This window comes from Nicotiana attenuata, unplaced genomic scaffold (genome assembly GCF_001879085.1).
Source record: "Nicotiana attenuata strain UT unplaced genomic scaffold, NIATTr2, whole genome shotgun sequence".
Classification (NCBI taxonomy): Eukaryota; Viridiplantae; Streptophyta; class Magnoliopsida; order Solanales; family Solanaceae; genus Nicotiana; species Nicotiana attenuata.
Window position 1 is genome coordinate 284774 of NW_017670763.1, and position 21287 is coordinate 306060.

The following is a 21287-nucleotide window of genomic DNA, read 5'->3' on the forward strand; positions in this document are numbered from 1 at the left end:
CATTCTTGTCGTACAAATATGTTATTTCTGAAGTTTGAACCTTGACTGTTCTATTCCCTTATAAATGGTGAGCACACGTGTGACCGGATCAAGTGGACGGCTACCAGTACCGCAAGTTAGGGTCGCGAGAGGTCGGGGCCACTGTAGAGGCCGAGGTGGGGCTCGCACTACAGCTAGGGAAACACCTGTGGAGCCACTAGTTGCTCCAGCTGAGGAGCAGGTTTCGGATATTGTTGAGCTGGTGGGACTATCTTAGACACTGGCAATACTTATTGTTATTCCTAGTCTCTAGGAGGCTTTGGCTCAGATTTTGACCGTGTGCACGAGCTTGCCATGGGCAGTTTCGATGCCAGGTGCAGCAGCTACCGCACAGGCTGGGGGAGGAGCCGAGACTCCTGCCTGTACTCCAGAGCAGCTAGCTCATGGTCATCAGACACTAGGGACATTACCAGTTCAGCCAGTTATTGTTGCTCGGGCCGAGGTTGGTCCACCTATGACTGATAAGGAGAAGAAGAGGTTGGAGCGGTTTGGGAGGCTTATGTCGCCAGAGTTCAGCGGAGGGGAGTCAGATGATGCTCAGGATTTTTTAGACAGGTGTTAGCGGATTCTTCACACAACGGGTATTTGGGATACCGGTATATTCCATTTATTACTTTTTAGCTGACAGAGGTAGTCTACAGATGGTGGCAGGCTTATGAGTTGAGCAGGCCAGCTGGCACAGCGCCACTTACATGGCATGAGTTCTCAATTCTCTTCATAGAGAAGTTTGTCCGACAGACTAGCAAAGAGGAGCTGCGTAGTGATTTTGAGCTACAATTCCAGGGAGAGATAACTGTGACTCAGTATGAGATAAGGTTCACAAATTTGTCCCGTCATGCCATATGGTTGTATCCCACTGAGAGATAGAGAGAGTGAGTGGATCAGGAGGTTCATTGATGGCCTCAACTATGGTTTACGTTACAATTTGGCCCGAGAGGCCTAGACGAATGCTAGGTTTGACTAAGTGGTCGAGATTGCTAGGCGCTAGGAGCAGGTTCGCAGGCTTCAGCCTGAGGAGCGGGAGGGCCCCCGTGGTTCAGGTGGTTAAAATGGTACCTCAACTAGAGGCCAGTCACATCACAATAGGGGTCATATTTTTAGGCCCGCTCAAATGGCCCGTCAGGTTCCTCGTGGTTCATTTGCTAGCCACAATTCATACAACACTCATACGGTTTACTCATCTTTCAGTGCACTCCCATCTCAGAGCTCGTACCGTGCCTTATCAGTTCAGGGTTCATTTGTAGTAGGTTTTTCTAGTGGTTATTCCAATTCTCGGGGTCCGATTCAGACCCCACAGTCATTCCCAGTTCGAGGTTGCTCGATTGTAGAGAGTTGGGGTATGTGAGGAAGTATTTCCCTCGTTATTGCGGATGTCTAGTGCAGCAGAGAGGCAGACTATGACACTTCCACCAGTTGCTACACCACTCGTTTAGCCAGCTCGGGGTGGAGGTCGTACGGGTCGAGGTCACCCCGGGGGGGGGGGGGGTCAGTTGGGTGGTGGTCAGGTGTTACATCTCGCGTTTTCGTACGTTAAAATTTTGTTTTCATATAACCAACGTAGACTCGGGATGAGATCATCTTGACGTTAACGTACTTACGCTATTTATAACAGGCAATAAATAAGTGTTATGAAGGATAAAGGGATACACGGATTAAAGAAAACGAGTTTCGTTGAAAGTGGTCAATTTGGAATAAAATACGGGTCGAGCGATAATACCCGATAATTATGAACTAGTAACATGCAAGATACCATATGACCACGGTAGTCTAATGTATAGAGTATATATATAGTATATTAAAAATAAATAGAATTTTAAGTAATTTGGGGAAATTTTTAAATTATGCGGTAAATTGATTAATTACCGGGTAACGGGATATTACCCCGTTAACTAATAAGTGGATAAAACTTCATTAATTACAAGACATGTGGCAACACTAACATAAAATGACTAAGCTATTAAACATCCTAGGTGTCAAATTGATACAGATCCCTTTTATCCTTTCAAGACTTGGGATATCCAAGTCTTTCCAAAAATCATTTTCATATTTGAAGACTTTACCTAGGCTTAAGAGCAGAACGTGAGTTTGCTTTGTGAATTTCAAATCCCAATCCATTTCTTCTTAAAGGCCTTGCAACAGACTTTCAGATTCTCAAACCAAAAACGTTAAGAAGCCATAAAAACGTTAGGGCAGAATCAAAGTTCGTCCAAATTTCAAACCTAAATCCAAGATTCTTTCCAATTTCAAGTAAATCCAAGTGTAAAATTTCATTCACATTTCGCAGAAGCAGATTCGTTCAGATAATTCAGGAAACAGGTATGTTATGGCCCTCCCTTCTTTCTTTTGGCATGGTCCAAATTATACTGAAGAAACGAGCAAACACACAGTTTCCATAAAATACTCTATTCATAGAATTGGTAGGGGTGTCTATATTCTTGATTCCCCATGGAAAATATTATTATCTTCTGTTCATGGGTCTCAGAAAAATACGTATTTGATAAAGTTTATTCGAAAAGCATTTCTGCTGTATGTGTATGTAAAGTTTATTGGATAAAGTTCTTTTTAGTCACTCATTATGATATCAACAATGGAAATAAGCTCCTTGATCACTGTATTAGCGCTTCCTGTATTCGTATAAGAACTTGTGTAACCTTCTTTGGAAAATGTTTGCTTATTCGTTGTAATGTATTGTTAGTCTGTCATGGTCATACATAGCTCCTCGTTTTATATGTTGAGTTAAAATGTATAATAAGAATACATGTAAATTAGCTATACTATGATATAAAAGTACCTGNATTCAGTAGTTAATATGTAGTTAACCAAATATACCCGCCCTTTCCAAAAGAAAATTCCCGCGATCTTTACTAGTATTCAATTCCGGATCTGACAAATATGGTCCAATTCACTCATTTGCAACAGTTTTCCTTCAAAAGATTTTTTCTCTTCAACACACAGACAAAACCTACAGATCACTACCATGGCTTCCGAGAAAGAAACCCTAGAAGAGAAGAAACAAGAAAAAGAAAAAAACGAGCAAGAAGAAAAGGTTAACAGAACAATGAAGAAATAAAAATTGATGATGATAAGGATGAAATAGGAGAAGACAAACAAGAGGAAGAGGAAGAATCTGGGAGGAAGAGGAAAAGGAAAAAGTTGTGAAGAAGGGAAAAGACAGAGGTGCACTGAAAGAGGAGGAAGGGAAAAGGGATAATATGGATTCGCCCACAACACCAGGTTCAAGGCTATCAGTGTAGACATACACAAAACAGTTACAGTGAAAATAACCAGGTAAATAGTTTGGGCCCAATGGGTAGGAGTAGTAAATAGTTTGGGCATTAACAATAAAGGGTAAATAGTTTAAAATTAATGGGTATAAAGTAAAATTTTCTCTAAATATTTGTCAAACGGACTGTCTATCTGCCACTCCTCACAAAGTTTACCATAACCTCATTACCTACTGGGCCAAAATAGCTTAAGTTCAGGTCATGAATTTCCTAACCTCAAAGCTCAATTGACTCCATTCGTTTCTTTTTTAAATTATTCAAGAATATATATATATATATATATATATATATATATATATATATATATATATATATATATATANCAGACCATGTCTAGTAGAGTCTTGTTTATGTGTATGTCGTGCACCACACTTATAAACAGGAGGCTACAGGACATATAGGATGTTTTTTATCTCAGATCGTGCGATACAAGAATTCATGTTCCTAACGATACGTTTATTTTCAGCGATGCCTTCAAAGAGTATGGCCGCCTAGAAGGGAAAGTCTGTGGCTGGTGAGACTACTAGTCGAGCGCCACGAGTTACCAGGGCTCGGGGAGAGTCTCATGGTTAGGTTCCATCTCAGACTTCACATACCCCGCCCTTTCCAGAAGAGCTCCGAGGGGCACCAGCTCTAGCGCCCGCCCCTGTACATTCAGCACCTCAGCCGGATGCGCTGGGTCAGGAGATGAGAGATGATGTTCAGTTATTGACCCGATTAGTAGCTGCACAGGTTCGGCATCAGGAAGCATGTATTGGTCACGCAGATAGGTCCGTGAGTGTGAGGGTTCGTGACTTTATTAATTTAGACCCTCCGGTATTCACTACAGCAGACCCAAATAAGGACCCTCGGGTATTTATTGATAGAGTGCAGAGGACGTTACGGGTAATGAAGGCCACTGCGACTGAGTCAGCTGAGCTAGCTTCCTATAGACTCCGAGATGTTGCAGTTAATTGGTACGAGTCTTGGGAATTGTCCAGAGGTGAGAATGCCCCTCCAGCGGTATGGTAGGAGTTTACAGAAGCTTTTCTTCGTCATTATTTGCCACCAGAGCTTAGGCGAGCCAGAGTTGATAGGTTCTTGACCCTTTGGCAGGGAAACATGAGTGTTCGGGAGAACAGTCTTCAGTTTGATTTGTTGGCTAGGTATGCTCCCACTATTGTATCTAAGATGGAGGATCGGGTTCACCAGTTCGTGATGGGATTAGAGCCTCACTTGCTTAACGATTGTATGTCGGTTTCACTTCAGCCAAACATGGATATTTCTCGTATTCAGGCATACGCTCAGGGTGTAGAGGAGCGTAAACAGAAACAGAGGGCCGATTGTGAGCATAATAGGGCCCAGAATAAGAGAGCGAGGTCTTCGGGTCCTTCTGGTGAGTTTCGAGGTGGTCAGAGGCAGCAGTATTCGAGATATCCATCCCACCCCTCGGCTAGCGCGCCCCCTCAGTTTAGCGGTAAGAGATTTGATCGTTCTATATATTTAGGGCCTGGTCGGAATTTCAGGGCCTCAGGTTCTCAGTATAGAGGTGAGTCAAATCAGATGAGGCCACCCTTGCCACGATGTACTCAATGTGGTAAGCAGCATATCGGGCAGTGCCGTATGGGGTTAGGTGTTTGTTATACTTGTGGTTATCCAGGCCACGTTATGAGGGATTGTCCGATGAGAGGTGATGCAAGCATAGCTCAGCCAGCGGGATCTGTAGCTGGATCTTCATCATCAGTACACCCCCCGGGCAAGGTCCCCAAGCACCAATGAGTCGTGGTAGAGGCAGAGGCGGAGCATCTAGCTCAAGCAGTCCTCAGAACCGCATTTATGCGTTGGCAGGACGACAGGACCAAGAGTCATCGCCTGATGTTGTTACAGGTATATTATCAGTCTCCTTATATGATATATATGCACTAATTGACCCAGGTTCCACCTTATCATACGTTACTCCGTTAGTTGCTGGTAAGTTTGCAATAAAACCTGAATTGGCTAAACCTTTTGAGGTATCTACACCTGTTGGGGACTCGGTGATAGCTAAGCAAGTATATAGGGATTGTATAATAGTAGTTCATGGTCGAACTACCGTAGCAGACTTAATCAAGTTAGATATGGTAGAATTTGATGTTATAATGGGTATGGTTTGGTTGGCTTCTTGTCATGCCAACGTTGATTGTAGATCAAAGATAGTCTGATTTCAATTTCTGGGGGAGCCTGTTTTGGAGTGGAAAGGTAATACGGCATCGCCGAGAGGAAGATTCATTTCCTATCTCAAAGCAAGGAAGATGATCAGAAAGGGCTGTATTTATCACTTAGTTTGGGTTCAGGATATGGAAGTGGAGTCACCAACCATTCAATCCATTCCTGTGGTAAATGAGTTTCCAGATATCTTTCCAGATGAACTTCCGGGTCTCCCGCCAGAGCGAGAAATTGAGTTTTCTATTGACCTACTACCAGATACTCACCCAATATCTATTCATCCCTATAGAATGGCCCCCGCAAAGCTGAAAGAGTTGAAAGAACAACTAAAAGACTTACTTGAAAAAGGTTTTATCAGACCTAGTACGTCACCGTGGGGAGCACCTGTGTTGTTTGTGAGGAATAAAGATGGTTCTTTACGAATGTGTATTGATTATAGGCAACTAAATAAGATGACGATCAAGAATAAGTACCCGCTCCCAAGGATTGACGACTTATTTGATCAGTTGCAAGGTGCCAAGTGTTTTTCAAAGATAGACTTGAGGTCCGGATACCATCAGGTAAGGGTTAAGGATGAAGATATTCTGAAGACAGCATTCAGAACTAGATATGGGCACTTTGAGTTTCGGGTTATGTCGTTTGGTCTGACCAATGCCCCAGCAGTATTCATAGATTTGATGAACCGTGTGTTCAGGCCTTTTTTAGATCTGTTCGTAATTGTATTTATTGACGATATATTGGTGTATTCTCGTTCAGAGGATGAGCATGCTGGTCATCTGTGTACTGTGCTCAGAGTTCTATAAGAAAGGAAGTTGTATGCAAAATTTTCTAAGTGTGAATTCTGGTTGAACTCTATAACTTTCCTTGGGCATATCATTTCGGGTGAAGGCATCCGGGTGGATACACAAAAGATTGAGGCAGTAAAGACTTGTCCTAGGCCCACAACACCGATGGAGGTTCGTAGCTTTCTTGGTTTGGCAGGTTATTACAGGAGATTTGTGGAAGGATTTTCTTCCCTTTCAGCACCTTTAACAAAGTTGACTCAGAAGGGAGCAAAGTTTCAATGGACTGATGCTTGTGAACGGAGTTTCCAGGCATTAAAGGACAGGTTAACTTCAGCACCGGTTCTAACGCTCCCAGAAGGGACCGATGGTTATGTTATTTATTGCAACGCTTCAGGCATTGGATTGCTTGGTAAGGTTGTGGCTTATGCTTCTAGACAACTAAGAAAGCACGAGAAGAACTAATCGACCCACGATTTAGAGGTAGCCGCGGTGATTCATGCACTAAAGATGTGGAGGCCCTACTTGTATGGCATTCATGTGGATATCTATACGGATCATAAGAGCCTCCAGTACATCTTCAAGTAAAAGGAATTGAATCTTCGTCAAAGGAGATGGTTGGATCTACTTAAAGACTATGACGTTGATATTTTATACCATCCGGGGAAGGCGAACGTAGTTGCCGATGCTCTCAGCCGTAGATCTATGGGTAGCCTGTCGTATTTACAGCCAGAAAAGAGGGGAATAGCCCATGAGGTTCATCAGCTAGATAGTCTTGGAGTACGGTTACTGGACTCAAGTGATATTGGAATTACTCTTCAGGATACGGCAACATCCTCTTTATAACTGAAGTAAAGGAACGCTAGTACGAGGATCCTGTGTTAGTTCATTATAGGGACACCACTCTTCAGAAGGAGAAGGCACCGTTTGAAATTACAGAAGATGGGGTTCTCAATATCAAGGGCGATTATGTGTGCCTAATGTTGCAGTGCTGCGTCGGCAGGTTATGGGAGAAACTCACTATTCTCGTTATTCTATCCATCTAGGAGCGACAAAGATGTATCATGACATAAAGGAAGTATATTGGTGGGACGGAATGAAAAAGGACATAGCAGAATTTGTTGCTCAGTGTCCTAATTGTCAACAAGTTAAGATTGAGCATCAAAAACCCGGTGGATTGTTGCAAGCTATGGAGATTCCGACTTGGAAGTGGGAGATAATCAACATGGACTTCATCGTAGGCTTACCTCGTACCCAGCGTAAGTTCGATTCGATATGGGTGATTGTTGATAGGCTTACAAAGTCAGGCCATTTTTTGCCTGTCAGGACTACATATTCCTCAGAATATTATGCGAGGCTTTATATTAAGGAGATAGTACGACTGCATGGTGTCCCTGTATCTATTATCTCGGATAGAGGAGCTCAATTTACAGCTAACTTCTGGAGGTCCTTCCAAAAAGGATTGGGGACTCAAGTAAGTCTTAGTACAGCATTTCATCCCCAAACAGACGGACAGGCTGAGCGTACTATTCAAAAACTGGAGGATATGTTGCGAGCTTGTGTAATAGACTTCAAAGGTAGCTGGGATGATCATCTGCCGCTTATTGAGTTCGCATATAATAATAGCTACCATTCCAGTATTCAGATGGCTCCATACGAAGCTCTTTATGGACGAAAGTGTAGGTCGCCTATAGGGTGGTTCGATGTTAGAGAATCTGAATTACATGAGCCAGACCTGGTTCAGCAGGCCATAGAAAAAGCAAAGCTTATCCGGGATCGACTATTGACAGCTCAGAGTCGTCAGAAGTCATATTCTGACGTGCGGCGACGAGATTTAGAGTTCGGGGTTGATGACTGGGTATTCTTAAAGGTGTCGCCTACGAAGGGTGTGATGAGGTTTGGCAAGAAAGGCAAACTTAGCCCACGGTATATTGGGCCTTATAGGATCATTCGGAGAGTGGGCCGAGTAGCTTATGAGTTAGAATTGCCCTCGGAATTGGAGTCTGTCCATCCAGTTTTTCACGTATCTATGTTATGAAAGTGCATTGGCGATCCTACCCGAGTGGTGCCCACGAATGATGTACAGATTACAGAGGACTTGTCATACGAGGAAATTTCAGTTGCCATTCTAGATCGACAAATCCGCAAGCTGCTTAATAAGGAGGTAACCTCCGTGAAAGTACTTTGGAGAAATAACAATGTGGAAGAAATGACTTGGGAGGCCGAGGAAAATATGAAGTCTAGATATCCCTACCTATTTCCTCATCCAGAGAAGGGTCCGATTGAGACGTCATAATCATAAGGTACGTGTATAAATTCTTATGTTGGTTATTGTCGTTGGTCGTGTGAGGCCATGGTCGTTATTCATAATTGTGGTCCTGTGTGGCGTTGGGTTATTAAGCTTCTACGAGGAGAATTGGTAGTAGTGTTATTACAAAGACGACCCTGCCAAGTTATATGGATCACGGGGAGTTGAACATTCGACGACGAATGTTTCTAAGGGGGGAAGGATGTTACATCTCGCGTTTTCGTACGTTAAAATTTCGTTTTCAGATAACCGACGTAGACTCGGGGATGAGATCATCTTGACGTTAACGTACTTACGCTATTTATAACAGGCAATAAATAAGTGTTATGAAGGATAAAGGGGTACACAGATTAAAGAAAACGAGTTTCGTTGAAAGTGGTCAATTTAAAATAAAATACGGGTCGAGCGATAATACCCGATAATTATAAACTAGTACCATGCATGGTACCATATGACCACGGTAGTATAATGTATAGAGTATATATATAGTATATTAAAAATAAATAGAATTTTAAGTAATTTGGGAAATTTTTTAAATTATGCGGTAAATTGATTAATTACCGGGTAACGGGATATTACACTGGTAACTAATAAGTGGATAAAATTTCATTAATTACAAGACATGTGGCAACACTAACATAAAATGACTAAGCTATTAAACATCCTAGGTGTCAAATGGATACAAATCCCTTTTATCCTTTCAAGACTTGGGATATCCAAGTCTTTCCAAAAATCATTTTCATTTTTGAAGACTTTGCCTAGGCTTAAGAGCAGAACGTGAGTTTGCTTTGTGAATTTCAAATCCCAATCCATTTCTTCTTAATGGCCTTGCAACAGACTTTCAGATTCTCAAACCAAAAACGTTAAGAAGCCATAAAAACGTTAGGGCAGAATCAAAGTTCGTCCAAATTTCAAATCTAAATCCAAGATTCGTTCTAATTTCAAGTAAATCCAAGTGTAAAATTTCGTTCACATTTCGCAGAAGCAGATTCGTTCAGGTAATCCAGGAAACAGGTATGTTAAGGTCCTCCCTTCTTTCTTTTGGCATGGTCCAAATTATACTGAAGAAACGAGCAAACACAAAGTTTCCATAAAATACTCTATTCATAGAAATGGTAGGGGTGTCTATATTCTTGATTCCCCATGGAAAATATTATTATCCTGTTCATGGGTCTCAGAAAAATACGTATTTAATAAAGTTTATTCGAAAAGCATTTCTGCTGTATGTGTATGTAAAGTTTATTGAATAAAGTTCTTTTTAATCACTCATTATGATATCAACAATGGAAATAAGCTCCTTGATCACTGTATTAGCGCTTCCTGTATTCGTATAAGAATTTGTGTAACCTTCTTTGGAAAATGTTTGCTTATTCGTTGTAATGTATTGTTAGTCTGTCATGATCATACATAGCTCCTCGTTTTATATGTTGAGTTAAAATGTATAATAAGAATACATGTACATTAGCTATACTATGATATAAAAGTACCTGAAGACAAAAATGACATTTAAAATAAGTAATTGGTATATTTCATAATTTCATGCATTTATACATGTACATTGACCCATGACCAGACGGCGTTATATACGCGTATATATATGAATATGGGATATGGGAAAAGGTTACGGCGTTATATACGCACCACCACCTGGTCAGCTGGTATATGATGATGATGTTGCTCACAGTTGTTGAAATATGACTCAGACGGCGTTATATACGCGTATATATGTATGTATGTGTGTATGGGATATGGGAAGAGATTATGGCGGTATATACGCACCACCACCTGATCAGCTGGTATATGTTGATGATATGCCCACAGTGGCCGAGATGATATGATGGGATGCCCTCAGTGGCTTGATGATATTATGTACACCCATACCTATGCATGGCACGACATTTATACGCATGTGCATGATATTATAAACGTTTCAGAAATTACAGAGTTATTCAGATTCAAAGGTATTTCTGTATTCCATGTTTCATCTATGTCTTTTACGTACTAATTTTCTTGCCTTACATACTCAGTATATTTTTCGTACTGACGCCCTATTTCACAGGGACTGCGTTTCATGCCCGCTGGTGCAGGTAGGCAAGCTGACGGTCCCCCTTTTTAGGATCCCTGATCAGCGAGAGTTGGCGTGCTCCATTTTATCCGGAGCTGCTTTTGATCTTGATAGGATACGTTTATATATATGTATATGGGTTTGACGTGGCTCAGTCTCGTCTTTGTACAGTTATGTTTTGGTTAGAGGTCTGTGGACAGTATATCTAGTTGGGTTATATGTGGCCTTGTCGGCTTTCAGTCTTGAATGTATGATTGTCTGTAGCAGCCTTGCCGGCTCGCCCACTGTATTCTGCACGTATACGTGCATATGCCTTGATGGTAGGTTTCCTTCACGTATGTTATTTTCGTAATGCAGCAGATGTTATACAGGTTCATATCTTAGACGCATGCCTATGGGTGTTTGACAGATAGGACACAGGCACCCGTCGCGGCCCATCGGTTTGGGTCGTGACATCAGGCTTGTTTCTATGTATTTCCCGCCAGATAGAGGCAGTTGCTTTCGATGTTGTAATCACAGGAATGTTTCAATATTATTTGATTATGGTTCCATTTATTCATATGTGTCATCATTTTTCGCTCGTTATTTGGATATGCCTCGTGATTCATTGGTTATGCATGTTCATGTATCTATACCGGTGGGTGATTTTATTATTGTGGACTGCGTATATCGGTCGTGTGTGGTGACTATTAGTGTTACGAGACCAGAGTTGATAATTTATTGCTTAGCATGGTTAATTTTAACGTGATTTTGGGCATGAAATGATTGTCACCATATCACGCTATCCTTGATTGTCACGCTAAGACTGTGATATTGGCGATGCTGGGGGTGCCCAGGTTGGAGTAGAGAGGTTCCCTGGATCATGTTCCTAGTAGAGTGATTTCGCATTTGTAGGCTCAACAGATGGTTGAGAAGGGAAGTTTGGCGTACTTGGCCTTAGTGAGGGATGTTAGTGCTGATACTCCTACCGTTGAGTAAGTTTCGTTGAATTGTGCTTCAGGCAAACAATTTAATTATAGTAATCGTGTGTCTGGAGATGATGGTCTGTCCTTGTTGGATAATATGAGTAACCATTGCACCTACGGTTGCAAAGTATTATTTATGGTATACGGGGTGATTCTTTAGCCTTAAAAATTTAGGACCCCCACTGTGTTTAACTACATATGTATGTTCGACCCAATCTTAGTATTAGCATTTAGGATTTGTTAAAGCATCTCTAAGGTTTGAACATCCTTTTAATCACAGGCTTTGTTAATTAATATTAGTGAGCCATTTTCTTATTCCGTTTCCAATTACATCTTTGTATTATCTTTGTAAACACTTCTCTGAATATCCTAAATTAGTTGATTATTGGTAATTGAACTATATATATCGTTTGTTCTACTTATAATTAGTAACCTATTTAATCGCTTATTCACTTAGCTTAGTAATGAATAAACTCATATGCTCACTTACGATAATATAATCAATAACTTAATATTCTCACATAGCTTAAAATTCGGTATGGAACGATAGTTGTGGACCTTGAAGAGTACCTTACACCTTCTTTTCAAAGTAATTTGATCCCTTAGCCGATATATGGCAACGCTGGCTAGTCAAAACAGAGTTATTTTCAAATAACTTCCTTAACACACCTTAAAACGTTAGGTGAAGACTCTTATCTTTTAATACCTCTTTAAAAGATTTGTCATTTGTAGAAATGCGCTTTCACGAGAAAATGGGGCGCAACAAGCACCACAATACATATCTAGTCTAAGCCAAACAACCATCAAAACAATCTACCTAGATTTGGTGTCACCGAGTACATGAGCTTAATTTACTGTTTGATACAATATAGCAGTAATCAAATGCATCTCTACCTTGAGTCTCCCTGTAGTCCAAGCTATGCTCACCTCTGAATATCGATAGGGCCAATGCCAGAATCTGCACAAAAAGTACAGAAGTATAGCATGAGTATAACTGATCACATATACTTAGTAAGTTTCGAGCCTAATCCCGACGAGGTAGTGACGAGGCTAAGACAAGGCACATACTCTATAAACTTATGTAGTTAAATAACTAGAGAAATAACAAAAGCTAGAACAAGTAAGATAACAAGTGGAATTAAAAGGTAAGCTAGCAAGTGAGATAAAAAGTAAGATACAAGTGAAATAACAAGTGAGATAGAAAGTAAAATAACAAGATGAAGAAGTGGGAGGAATAGTGAAAGAAGCAACGAATAAATAATAACCGTATTTTATCAAATAACACAACTAAATCTTTCACAACAATTCCAATCCGGGAGAATAACAAGACAAGCATGAAGCAACACAGCCAAGTCCTCAATTCACATAGTAAAAGCAAGGAATAAAGGATAACATGTCAAATAGCACGACAATAACCTTCATGCATTTATCTCTCATCCTCACTAACACGGAAACACCCTTTGTTAATATTTATATAACACTCANCGAATCACAGAAATACCCTTTAGTGCATTAGTAATAATAAAAAACAATCAAGAAGCACAGAAAGATTCTTCGTGCATAATCATTCTTCCTCACAAGCAAGAAAATACGCTTCGTGCGATTTCACTTCTTCACCATGCATAAATATATAAATAGTACCAAGCAAGGGGGAACACAAAGAACATCAAGAAGAGTGATTAAATGTAATACACCACATGAGAGATAACCATCACTTTTGCACCAATATCCAAGCCAATATTTTATGACTCTTAACGCCCAATATCTCAGCAAACTCAATATAGCTATTAACATGAACAAGGAGTTTCACAATCTTTTTAGAGCATGAAAGACATAATACATAAAGCAACATGACTTAAATAAAGCTAATTTAACCTGCATGCTTAACCCATGACAAAACCACATAAACACCCTTAACTTTGTATGTACGCCAACCCAAACATTTAAGCATGTACAAAATAGACCCAAATATAACCTAATTCCCTCAAAATCAAGGTTAACTAAGATACTTACCTTTTTTCGAACAAGTCACCATTCTAATACCTCCTTCCCTTTAGGAAAAGTCTTTAAACCACTCGAATATAGTCACTTAATACTGAAATAAGTCAAAATAAGCTTTAGAATCTACCATAATATTAAAAAGGTACGATCTTTAACATACTTAAAAAAGTCAAACAAAAAGTCAACCGAGGCTCACTTGGTCGAAATTCGAATCAAGACCAAATTCCAATTACCCATTCATCCCAAAGTCCAAATATGTGATTTATTTCGAGGTCCAACCTCAAATCGAGGTCTAAATTTCTAAGTTACAAAATCCTAAGTTTCTACTCAAAGACTCTATTTCTACTCTATGAAATTATAGATCTAGGGATGAAAATATATGGGGATTAACGAACAGTATAAAAACTAAATTAAAGTTACTAACCCCTGAAGCTGGGAAGAAAATTCTCTCCGAAATTGCCTCGTAGTGTAGTCTAGGTCTCAAAAATTTGAATAAAGTGAGCAATTCTGAAATCTCCTATTTTAATCGCAACTGCAGATGTTGCAATTGCAAACTCTTGTTCACAATTGCGCAGATTGCAAATGCCAACCAGTGGTCACAAATGCAAAGGGGCATCTCAGCCACAGAATAAATGCAACACTCGCTTTGCAATAGTGAGCATCGCAAATACAATCTGCCTCCCCTACCCATACTTCACAAATTCGAACCTCCGCATTTACAAGCAGCTCATCGTAATTACAATGGCTGCAACACGAGTAACTGAAAACTTAGTAAAATCATCCCAAAATCAATCTGAAACTCACCCGATCCCCTTGAGCCCTATTCTAAACATCTATACGAGTATATAAACCTCACATGAACTCGCTCGTAAGCTCAAAATATCAAAATAACATGTACGATCAATAATCAAGAATTAACACTCAAAGATTTTCAAGTGTTCATAAGTTCAAATTCTAACTTTCAATAATAAGAGTCGGAATAGCCTTTGGTCACTCGGGACCCACACATGACATATGTACAAGTCCAAAATTATCATGTAAACCTATCGGAATCGGCAAAACATCAATCTGAGGTAGTTTGCCAAGAATATTGAGCATGATCAACTCCAACAACTTTAAAGTTCAAAATTAAGATTTCTTTATAAAAATACATCTAAACCTTCCAGAAATCAAGTCGACCTATTCACAATAATCATAAATCATCAAATGAAGTTATTCAAGGTCTCAAATCTCGAACCGGAATGCTAGAACTCAAATCGACCTATCGAGTTGTTACAAATTATTTTAGAACTGCACTTTTTGCACTAGTCTATTACATCGTTAGTCTTGTTTTGAACTGGTTACATAATCATTATTTTGTTCAAACTCTAGTTTGAAATCATAATATTAGATCCATTTGTTCTCTTAATTTCTTCCATAAAGATGCTTGTTTTCCACTATGTTACCATTGTCAAAAAAAAAGATAGACGTAGAGCTACTTGCTCCTGCAGTTCACCTGATGTCAGCTATTACTCCTGTTATAGGTGCTGACATTGTTTGCTGGAGATTTGCTGGAGAAGCAAGTGGTGTGTTCAAATTTGGTAGGCACTCAAAATATGGTGCAAGATCTGATTTTTATTACCCAACCTTGTAATGACCCGGCTGGTCGTTTTGAGTATTTTAGCCTCATTTCTCCTTTCTTATACTTTATATATGTGTGTTTATGGTTACGTTACTTGCCAAGGTGATTGGTTTGGTTTCGGGGAGGTTTTAGAGTAAATTGGGACACTTTATCCCAAGGTTGGAAGCTTAAGTTATAAGAGTTGATCGGAGTTCGACTTTTGTATAGACAATACCAAAATGAAGTTTTGATAGTTCCAATAGCTTTATATGGTTATTTTGGACTTAGGCGTATGTCCAGATGTGGATTTGGAGGTTCATAGTTAATTTTGTGCCTTTTTGGCAAAAGTTGGAAAGTTGAAGGTTTGGAAGGTTGACAAGTTTGATCGGGAGTTCACTTTGATGATATAGGGTCCAGATTTTTGTTCCGAGAGTTGGAATAGGTCCATTATGTCATTTGGGACTTGCATGCAAAATTTTAGGTCATTCCGAGTTGTTTCGGCTTGTTCGGCGTAACTTTTTAATTTGGAAATTTTGATTAGCTCCTTGGCTTGAATTGAGGTGTGATTCGTGGTTATGATCTTGTTTGGTGTTATTTGAGACCTCGAGTAAGTCTCTGTTATGTTTTAAGATTGGTTGGTACAATTGGAAGGTGTCTCGGGGAGGGGGGGGGGGAGGGAGGGGGGCAGATTAATCTTCGCATTCCTGAAGTTGTGACCGTGTTACCGATGCTTTGGGAGACAGTGGCCTTCATGATCGCGTTAGGGTTGATGCGTTCGTGTAGAAGGAAGGCCGGCTGGGGCGTCTTGTTGTAAGCCTTTGCTATTGCAATAGTTTTCCCGCGTTCGCGTAAGATTAGGAGTGTGTTATGCTACGCGTTCGCGTCCTTGGACTCGCGATCGCGTATGATTATTTGGAGGTAGTGTTTGGATGTGCTTCGCGGTTGCGAAGGGTATGCCTTGGCAGACCATAAGTACTCTATTTTTTGACTGTATTAGTCATTTTAACATATTTTGAGTTGTGGAGCTCGAATCTGGGTATTTTTGAAGGGTATTCTTACGATTTGGATTGGGGTAAGTATTTTTTACTCGAGTTTGTTGATTTTTCATGACTCCAACCTCTATTTTAGCATTTAATGGATGAATTAAAGTGAGGAAACTGGGGATTGTAGTAAAAACTTTTCTAAAGCATAAATTGATGAGTTGATGGTCGATTTGAGGTCGGATTTGGATGAAACACATATATTTGGACACCTATGGGAATGGGTATTCAGAATTTGTATGTTTGATCGCGTTACGAGGCACAAGCCCGTGGTTGACTTAATGACTTTGGTTAAAGACCAAAGCTTTATCATTTGGAATCATTTCCTATGGCTTTTATTGATGATATTAAGTGATTTTGGTTTGATTCAGTTCGTCTAGAGGTTGATTCACGCGGGAAGGGCTTAATAGAGGATTGATTTTGCTTGATTGAGGTATCTTACCTAAACTTGGTTGAGGCACTAGTTGCTTGAGCTATTACTGATAGCTACGTGCTATGGATGGTGCATATGTGTGGGGTCGAGCTCATGTTTCAGTAACGGGGGTATTTATCCATGCTCGGGGTAGTTCTTAAGCTATGATATGCCTTGAATTGATTGCTAATATCACGACTCGAATTTTCCCTCCTTAGGATATCGTGATGGCACCTAGTCTCTAAGACTAGGTAAGCCTATCAATGATAGATTATGACAGAAATAAAAGCTTAAGCATAGCATAACTAACAATTCTCATAAACATCTCGATAACTGAAACACAACTACAATGCTCCAAAAATCCGGTGAGACTGCGTCATAAGCTTTTACAGAAATGTTCCAGAACACCTACCACCGTCTAATAAAGGAAACAACAATATAATAAGGGTAACAGAAGGTGACTCCGAGGCCTACGGCGTCAAGCAGGTACACCTTGAAGTCTCCAGATGATAGCTACAATAAACACTAACGTCCAGCACATGTAGACGTACCTGTATCTGCACAAAAAGATATGCAGAAGCCTAGTATGAGTACACCGCAACAGTACCTAGTAAGTATCAAGCCTATCCTCTGTAGAGTAGTGACGAGGCAAGGTCAAGATACCTACTAGGATATGAATAGCAGAATGAAAACATAATAACGAGAACTAAAGGCAGGCGGAGAAATAAATGATACGAAACAAGTTAATAGTATAGACTAATGGAAGAATTGTGAGCAAGCATAGAGATACCATAAAGGGAGAAATTTAAGGAGAACCTCAATAGTCAAATACGGGCGAAAATTGATGAGACAAGAAGAATAAAACAGCACGAAGTATTCCACTAATAACTCTTTCCCAACATGAGATGCATAACAAGGATCACGACTGAGTCTCGTATACAACATGAATCACTAATAAGAATAAAATAGAAGTACCATCTCGTATATAAAAAGAATCACAATCGAGCTACCGCCTCGTATATAACAAGAATCACACTCGAGGTAGAGCCTTGTATATAACAAGAATCACAACCAAGGTACTGCCACGTATTCACATTTCTCAATTTCAGTTACAATCTTTCCTTATACCGCCGCGTGAGCCTTATATTTAAATAGTTTTGAAAATATTTTCCCGAAATAGCTACACGCACTTTAGCCAAACTTATGACATTGCGTGGCTTTAAGTAATTTCCTTACAAGCAACACACACATTGTCACACCCCCTTTTTCACCTCACTAACCCCTCTTAAATAAATAAAGAGATTTGTAAAGCTCGAAAGGGTTTTCAATTAGAAAGTGACTAAATTGTGTTCAAAAGGACTTTTAGAGTCGCCACCTGACATTGTTTTCGGTGTGCCAGGTCATCATTTTTTTTTTGGAATGATTTTTCTTTTAAAACACTTTGGACTCCAAAACTAAGTCTACACCAGAGATTCAGGTAAGGGGGTTCATTTGACTCGGGAAGAAGGTGTTAGGCACTCCCCAAGTCCCGCAACTAGTACGGTTGCATACTTGATCTGGTCGGCTTTTAAAATAATCGAATTGAGGTAATAAACATAGAAATGGAAAAATTAACACATAAGAGGCTCGAGGTCGTCCCCACCTAATAAAGAAAAATAAAACAAGAATAAAACACTACATGTTCTACGTTTGGCCTCCCATTACAGAATACTACGGGGCATTCCCCGGAATAAAATATATACAAATCATTCGGGGCATTCCTCGGATAAATTTAACTAAAGGAACGACCTCTCGCCTCAAAACTAACAAAAATTCTAAAGTTTGCCTACCCAGGTGATGACGGCCTAAGCATACTCCTAGCGATTAATGTAACTAAAATACGAAAGCAACGTAATGAAACCATGTTAAGCCCAAATTTGCCAATGCCATTTATCCACTGTAACCATTTGCCTTAATCTGCACCTAAATCTTAATTTGACTAAAATTCCTTTAGTTAGATTTCGTTCAGCAAATAGTTCACGCAAATCTAAACTAATATGAGCAGAATTAACCAAGCAACAGATGACTAACATGGATCAAACAAATATTTCCACAAACAACACATAAGTTTAGAAGAAAATAATTTGAACAGAGAATTGAAAAACTGGACCTCAATGTAGATGGAAATTAATTGTTTCACTGTTTTGAACTCGAAAATGCAACGAACCGTGGATGAAAACTCGAATTGGCACCGACAACCAAACAAGAATTCAAACCCACACTTTAATCACTGTTCACGACCCCTCTATCCTCAATTCATGCTCATTGTCTATCAGTCCATCTACAACTGCTTGACGTTATCGTGCAATGCGTAAGCCTAGATTTTTCAGACCCTTAAAGCTGGCTGTGACGTGGAATTGAAGGTGGTCTCGCCGGCTGTGAAGTGAAGAAGACGGTGCAGCTGGTTGGAGTTAAGGAGATGGGTCGCTGGGTGTTTAGTTGTTTTTGAGGAGTTCGCTAGAGGAAAGCAGCGGTGGTCTTTTGTGTATGTTGGAGAGGAATTAGGGTTCGAGTGGTGTGCGTGCCGCGGCGTGAGGAGGAGGTCTGGCAGAGATAGCAGCGGCGGAACGGAGTTGGGATCGAGTTCTGGTTGGTGAAGGCTGTTGAAGGGTTCTAGTTTTGGGTGTGCTCGAGATGACGAAGAAGATGAAGTGAGGTGGTTGATTTGGTGGTTATGGAGGATTCCGGCGAGTCTCGGCGGAGTGGGGGTGACGGCTAGTGTTGTTTAGAGAGATTAGGGTTGCTGATGGGAGTCTCCTAGGTTAGGGTTTTGGTTAAGAAGAAGGAGTCTTTTAAATTAGGGCAAAGGTGGATTTAGGAATTATGGGCTATGTTCGAATTGGGCCTAGAAAATTGGTTGTTTGAGATCAAATTTTATTCTTTCTCCTTGAACAAGACTAAAAATACTACGCCATTTGCTAATTAATCCTACTTAAGTAAAATAACTATTAAAATAAAACTAACCGTTAAAACAAACCTATTTTTGGTATTTTTCAAATATCTTACTAAAAGATAAAAATGAAATTAGATTAAAATTATTGCAAAATTAAAATAATATTCCTACCAAACTACTAATATTCCTGAAAACAAAGTAAAACTTTTTTTTGTATTTTTGAATTTTATGAAAGGTCGATAAACTAAAAGTAACAAGATAAAATATCAATTACCTAAAAAAAAAGAATTTTTTTGTGTAATTTTTATTTTTGTGATAAAATAAAGTAAAAGAGTCAAAAGTAGTTGAAATAGCAATATTAGACCTAAACTAAATATTTAAATGCTAAAATGTGTAAATTCTTGGGGAGAGTCAAAAATTACATGTCTATACACATAAGTCCCACCTTATGCCTCCGCATGCACATTAACCCCTATCCTTATACCGCCGCATGCGCATCGATATCACATCATAATAACAACTCGCACTACAAGTGCCCATATGTCACAACTTGCCAATAATCAAAAATATCAATTAGTCCACAACTATTGCCCATGGCTAAACCACAATGTGTATAAGACATCAATAATAACAATGAATGTAAATCTCTCAACAAGAAAGATATCTCAACAATTAACACTTTGCCTCAATGTGATAACGACTTTCACAACTTCAACACCAATAACTCAACAATGAGAAAGATAATGTTTAACCATGATGCTAAATAGGAATAACACACAATGGAAGAGATAACATATAACGATGATTTTGAAATAAGGATAATCAACAATGAAAGAGATAACATGTAACAATGACTTCAAATAATGATAATCAACAATAAAAGAGATAACATGTAACAATAACTTCACATAATGATAAATCAACAATGGAAGAGACAACATGTAATGATGACTTCAAATAATGGTAGATCAACAATGGAAGAGATAACATGTAATAATGAAAGAGACAGCAAGTTCAACTAAAGCATAAGAGCAAAATCTCAAGTAAGATGTAGAACAAATGTTAAAAAAGTCATTCAAGACATGTAAGGATAGACTAACACAAGTAAGAGTAGATTGACTATGAGAATTAGAATATGATATGACAATTCAATTAATGCAAGGATGAAGTCTAAGTATCCTAAACCGGTCAAATACCACATATAACCCGTGTACCCGTTCGTCACCTTGCGTACACAGCTTTCACATAGCACAAATGACGCAATCAATTCCAAATCCCAAGGGTAGTTCCCCCACACAAAGTTAGGCAAGATACTTAGCTCAACCAGGTCAACTCAACACACGGAAATAGCTTTTCCCCTTAAATTCGCCTCCACACGGCTTAAATCTAACCAAAATTGAATTAATATCTTCAAAGAATACAAGGGAAAGAAATTACAGTTGATAAAGCTATGATCTGTACACATTTCCCAAAAAGTCAACAAAAGTCAACCCGGGGTTTTCTGATCAAAACCCGGGTCTAAGGAAAGATTCCGACTACTAATAACCCCACGAGTTCATATATATGATTAGTTTCAAAATCTGAGTCCAAATCGACTCTAAAACCTCAAATTCTGAATTATCAAAAACTTGATAAAGTTTCACAAATTTTCACTTTGATTCACATGATTTTGATG

The 21287-nt window shown here is 39.5% G+C and overlaps 1 long non-coding RNA gene across 1 annotated transcript; it reads right to left on the reverse strand.

The window, feature by feature from the left end:
* Positions 1 to 16992: 16992 nt before the first annotated feature.
* LOC109243100 lies at positions 16993 to 19481 on the reverse strand. The gene is made up of 2 exons (XR_002070492.1): positions 18830 to 19481; positions 16993 to 17237 (listed from the first exon to the last, which is right to left on the reverse strand). It is a non-coding gene; the product is annotated as an uncharacterized LOC109243100 (long non-coding RNA).
* Between the last annotated feature and the right edge of the window lie 1806 nt (positions 19482 to 21287).